Source organism: Macaca fascicularis, chromosome X, assembly GCF_037993035.2.
Source record: "Macaca fascicularis isolate 582-1 chromosome X, T2T-MFA8v1.1".
Classification (NCBI taxonomy): Eukaryota; Metazoa; Chordata; class Mammalia; order Primates; family Cercopithecidae; genus Macaca; species Macaca fascicularis.
Genome location: NC_088395.1, coordinates 37065321 through 37070795, shown reverse-complemented (window position 1 = coordinate 37070795; position 5475 = coordinate 37065321). Strand labels below are relative to the sequence as shown.

Sequence of the window (5475 nt, the reverse complement as noted above, 5' to 3'; positions counted from 1 at the left end):
TAAAAATTACCCTGTGGTCTCGGCGCCGCTCGGCCCAGGGCAGGGACCCCGCCAGGACCCGGACCGCCCGGCCGGGCCTCCGCCCGCGCCTCTGCGCGCCGGCACCGCGCCCCCACCCGCGCGGCCGGATCGGGCAACCAGGTGCGGACGGGCAGGGGATGCCGCGGGAGCCGCAGGCGGGGGCCAGGGGCGCGGGCTGACCCCTGGCCACCCCATCCCGTGCCCTGGCCACGTGTAGGCGCCGCGCGGTCCCGACCCGCGCCTTCCCGCGCCCCGCGCGCCCCTGTGCCTCGGGGACCCCGCGCGCTCGGCGCTGGTGGGGGCTCCCCAGGTAATCGTGGGGCGGGGGTCCCGGGCCCGGCTCTCCTGGCAGACAGCAGCGCCCGCCACCGCGCCCGCGCCCCGCGCCGGAGGTGGGGCCGGGGCCAGGGTCGGCCGGAGGCGCGCAGGGCGGGGGAGGGGAGGCCGCCCCACGGCGGCCCGCGGGGACCCGGTTCCGGCGCGCGCGGGAGGCGCCTAGTGCGGAGGCGGCTGGAGGCCTAGTGACAGGCGCGTGGCGAGGACCCCGGAAGCCCACCTGTCAGAGTTACCGGTCTGCCGGGCGGGCGCCGCCAGTGTCCGGGGTGGACGCCGCGAGCCTGCACGTTGCGCCGGGACCCCGGGACTGCGCCCAGAAAAATCATTTTTCTTCTCTGGGAAGGTGAACATTTGTAGCATTGATTTCCCGGATCTGGTAACATGGCAAAAGATGCCGGTCTAATTGAAGCCAACGGAGAACTCAAGGTCTTCATAGATCAGAACCTTAGTCCCGGGAAAGGCGTGGTGTCCCTCGTGGCCGTTCACCCCTCCACAGTCAACCCGCTCGGGAAGCAGCTTTTGCCAAAAGCCTTTGGACCGTCCAATGTCAGCATTGCCCAGCAAGTGGTGATTGATATGCCTCAGAGACCTGCAGCGTCAAACAGCCTGGTGGTAGGAAGCCCACACCCCCCCAGCACTCACTTTGCCTCTCAGAACCAGCCTTCTGACTCCTCACCTCGGTCTGCAGGGAAGCGCATCAGGAAGGGAGAGAATTGCAAGGGCCTGCGGCATTTCTCCATGAAGGTCTGCGAGAAGGTGCAGAGGAAGGGGACCACTTCCTACAACGAAGTGGCGGACGAGCTGGTCGCAGAGTTCAGTGCTGCCGACAACCACATCTTGCCAAACGAGTCAGCTTATGACCAGAAGAACATAAGACGGCGCGTCTATGATGCCTTAAACGTGCTGATGGCCATGAACATCATCTCCAAGGAGAAGAAGGAGATTAAGTGGATTGGTCTGCCCACCAACTCGGCTCAGGAACGTCAGAACTTAGAGGTAGAAAGACAGAGGAGACTTGAAAGAATAAAACAGAAACAGTCTCAACTTCAAGAACTTATTCTACAGCAAATTGCCTTCAAGAACCTGGTGCAGAGAAATCGGCACACGGAGCAGCAGGCCAGCCGGCCGCCACCACCCAACTCGGTCATCCACCTGCCCTTCATCATCGTCAACACCAGCAAGAAGACCGTCATCGACTGCAGCATCTCCAACGACAAACTCGAGTATCTATTTAATTTCGACAACACGTTTGAAATCCACGGTGACATAGAAGTGCTGAAGCGGATGGGCATGGCTTGCTGGCTGGAGTCCGGGAGCTGCTCTGCTGAAGACCTTAAAATGGCCCGAAGTCTGGTCCCAAAGGCGCTGGAGCCGTATGTGACAGAAATGGCTCAGGGAACTGTTGGAGGCGTGTTCATCACAGCGGCAGGTTCCACGTCTAAAGGCACAAGGTTCTCTGCCAGTGACCTGACCAACGGTGCAGATGGGGTGCTGGCCACAAGCTCCAACGTGTCTCAGTACAGCGGCTCCAGGGCGGAGACCCCGGTGTCCTATGTCGGGGAGGACAAGGAGGAGGATGATGACTTCGACGAGAATGACAAGGACGACTGACGTCCTCCCCACTTCAAATGCCGCTTCAGGAAAACATTTAGGGAAAAGAAACTTTTTTTTTTTTTTTTTTAAATGTGGGTTTTCTGTTCCCTTTTGTCCTACTCCCAAGAAGACATTGGTAAGCTATTGAATTTAGATATGCACCTTTGATAAGCAAGGATTGTTTCCCATAGGTTTAGGACGTGCTGTGGATGTGTTTTGATACCAGTGTGCTGATGCAGAGTGTTTATTTACTTTTTAGTATTTTGTGTTTTCATTTTCTATTTTTCTTTAAGTGCAGAGTTCAGTTTTGCCCCTGAACAGTTTTTGCTGGAGAAATTATATTTCATCCACATGCATGAAAATAAAACGCCCTCCTGTTGTGGATGGTGAGCACCTGACTCCGTTTATTTGCCATGAGTTTGGACGGCGCCCCCACTGGCAGATAGTGAGACTCTGTGGAGTTTTCCATTTGTTCAGTGGTACGATGTCCAGAGCCCCAAGCAAACAGCAGAATTCGACTTTTTAAACAATAAACACCATCAACCTTATTAACTTTATTTTCCCTTAAATTATATTGACTGTCGTGATTCCATCAAGTTTATACACTCTTTTCTCTCCCTATTTTGCAGCAACAAATTGCAAAGTGCTTTTGTTTGTTTGTTTTCGCTTGGTTAAAGCTTATAGCCACGCTGGTGCGGCAATGGAGACTGTTTGGAAGGCTTGGAATGGTTTATTGCTTATGGTAAAATTTGCCTGATTTCTTACAGGTAACGTTTGGAAACCTTTTATTATATAGCTGTTTACATACTTATCAGTCTATCATTTAAAGACATGTACTGAAACAAATGTATTTGTTTCATAAGCATCTTCCTGTAATCTATTATAACATTGAAATTAAATATAGAGAATATTTTAACAATTTTTTAACTCAAAATTTGTCAATCATTTTTAATAGTTCTTTTTTTTAATAAAAAGAACAAGGAATTTAGGACAGGCAGTAGTCTCTTTTAAAATTTATTCACAAAACCCATTAACTGCACAGTTGCTATTAGCTCCCTGTTCTAAAATGAAAGTCTTTTTATTGAAACACAAACAAACTTTTCTGTAATATTTTATGGAATATAAAGAGACTTTAATTGTTTGACTTGTTTAACTTGGCACTGTTAGTTTTTATTAATAAAATGCGCCTGGGCATTTTAAACAAAACCAAACAAAGAAAAATTACCCTTGTTAGGAACTCTGGAAGATGCTTTTAACTAATAATATTATGTGGGTTGGAGAACTAGGTTCACTGTCCTGTGTGCTGGACTGTCTTTGAGAGCCCCATTTCTATAGGACTCTGCTGAGCTAGGATTTATCACCTTGGCCAGGGGGAAGGATTTGATTCACACAAAGTTTTGTTCTAGAAGGTTATAGATAACATCATTGCTTTGCCTAATGAGAGACAAAGTATGGAGGAAGTTAATAGACGCTGATAGTATTTTAAAAGGTTTTACTTCTCATACAAAAGAAAAGACATATCTGGACTTCCCTTCCCACTCTGAGAGAATACTCTTCTTCCATTCTTTTTCTTTTTTTTTTTTTTTTTGAGACGAAGTCTCGCTCTTGTCCTACAGACTGGAGTGTGATGGCACGATCTTGGCTCACTGCAACCTCCACTTCCCGGGTTCAAGTGATTCTCTTGCCTCAGCCTCCCAAGTAGCTGGAATTACAGGCCCCTGCCACCATGCCCGGCTAATTTTTGTATTTTTGGTAGAGACAGGGTTTCACCATGTTGGTCAGGCTGGTCCCGAACTCCTGACCTCAGGTGGTCAGCCCGCCTTGACCTCCCAAAGTGTTGGGATTACAGGTGTGAGTCACTGCGCCCAGCCCACCATTCTTTACTCTAGACTACATGCTATTCAAAGAGAGCATGGATAGAAAAGCACATGGTGGGGGTGAAAATTTCATAGAACTGCTCCACAGCTGGAAATTGCATTACCAGAGGTAGCCATTGTATAAAGATCCAGTCCTGGGCAGCACAAAAATAACACTAGATGCTACACAAGTGATGTCACGTGTGCTAGAAGACAAATACATCTTGTGTCTCACTCTAATAGGGAGGGCTTCACACAGTTTTCTCTGAGTGTGTGGTTGAACATGCATATATGTGTGTGTTTTAACATAACTGGCTTTGTCTTAAGGTATTCACCTTCCTAGACCAATCGTGAGCTATTATATATTCTAAATAGAATAAAGTACTATTTGCAAATGTCATCTAAATGTTATTGAAAGTGTTCACTATCTATACCAAATATCATGGAATGTTTAGAGTTCAATATGGTTCATATGTTTAAGACATAAAATCTGTTTTTTCACACTGTATGTTTTCAAGAAATATAAATTTTAGATAATCTAACAGTTTTCACACACTTAATAACTTTTCATCCTACTTTATCATTCTCCTTTACAGAAAAGGCAAGCACTTTGAATTCATTGTGCTAAAAGTACTTTATACCTGGGAAAAATATTTTTAATTACAAATTTAAATGCTTTAAAACTTATAGAAGATTTGCAAGAATGTACAAAAATAGTACAAGAAAAGTCCTTTACCCGTATTCATCAATTTGTAACATTGTCTCATTTATCATTTTTTCTCTCTACCATATATACATATTTTCTACCATTTGAGAGTAAGTTGCATATGTTGTGACCCTGTACCCCTAAATATTTCAGTGTATATTGACTAAAAAAAGGAAAACATATATATATATTTGTTGTTGTTGTTGTTTGTTTGTTTGTTTGAGACAGAGTCTGGCTCTGTTGCCGATGGCGATGCGGCTCACTGCAACCTCCGCCTCCTGGGTTCAAGCGATTCTCCCAGTCTCAGCCTCCTGAGTAGCTGGGATTACAGGCACCCACCACCACACCCGGCTATTTTTTGTATTTTTAGTAGAGACAGGGTTTTGCCATGTTGGCCAGGCTGGCCTCTAACTCCTGACCTCAGGTGATCTGCCTGCCTCGGCCTCCCAAAGTGCTGGGATTACAGGCGTGAGCCACCGTAATCCCTGGCCAGAAAACACATTATTTTATTTAACCACTATCAATGAGCAAATCAGGAAATTTAACATTAATACAATATTTAATTATACAATAACTATCCCTATTTAAACTGAACAATCATTCCAATAATGTCTTGATACCATTTTGCTTCCACTCCAAGCTCCAATGTCAGACAACTCTGTCCTGGGATCTCCCACAGTGGGGATCCATTTGCAGCTTTTAGTACGGGCCGAATAAGCTATAAAGTCCCAGGCTCTCTGAGAGCAGCTCTTGCAAAGGAGAAATAAATAAAGGTCTGACTGGAGAAGAGAGGTAGTTTGGATTGGGGAGATGGGAGGGCAACTCACAACCAAAGACCACAAAAGAAAGTAAGCCCCTCCCTCTCCCAACTCTTCATATCTCCCAAAAGTTTAAGGAAATAAAATCCCAATCTGAGTTAACTGGTGAAAATCCAGATACGGTGGAGTGGAACAGGCAGAAATG

General features: G+C 46.8%; 1 pseudogene; it reads left to right on the top strand.

Annotated features, from left to right (window-relative positions):
- The first annotated feature begins 507 nt into the window (after window positions 1–507).
- LOC141406862 (transcription factor Dp-1 pseudogene) lies at window positions 508–4206 on the top strand (annotated as a pseudogene).
- Window positions 4207–5475: the final 1269 nt, after the last annotated feature.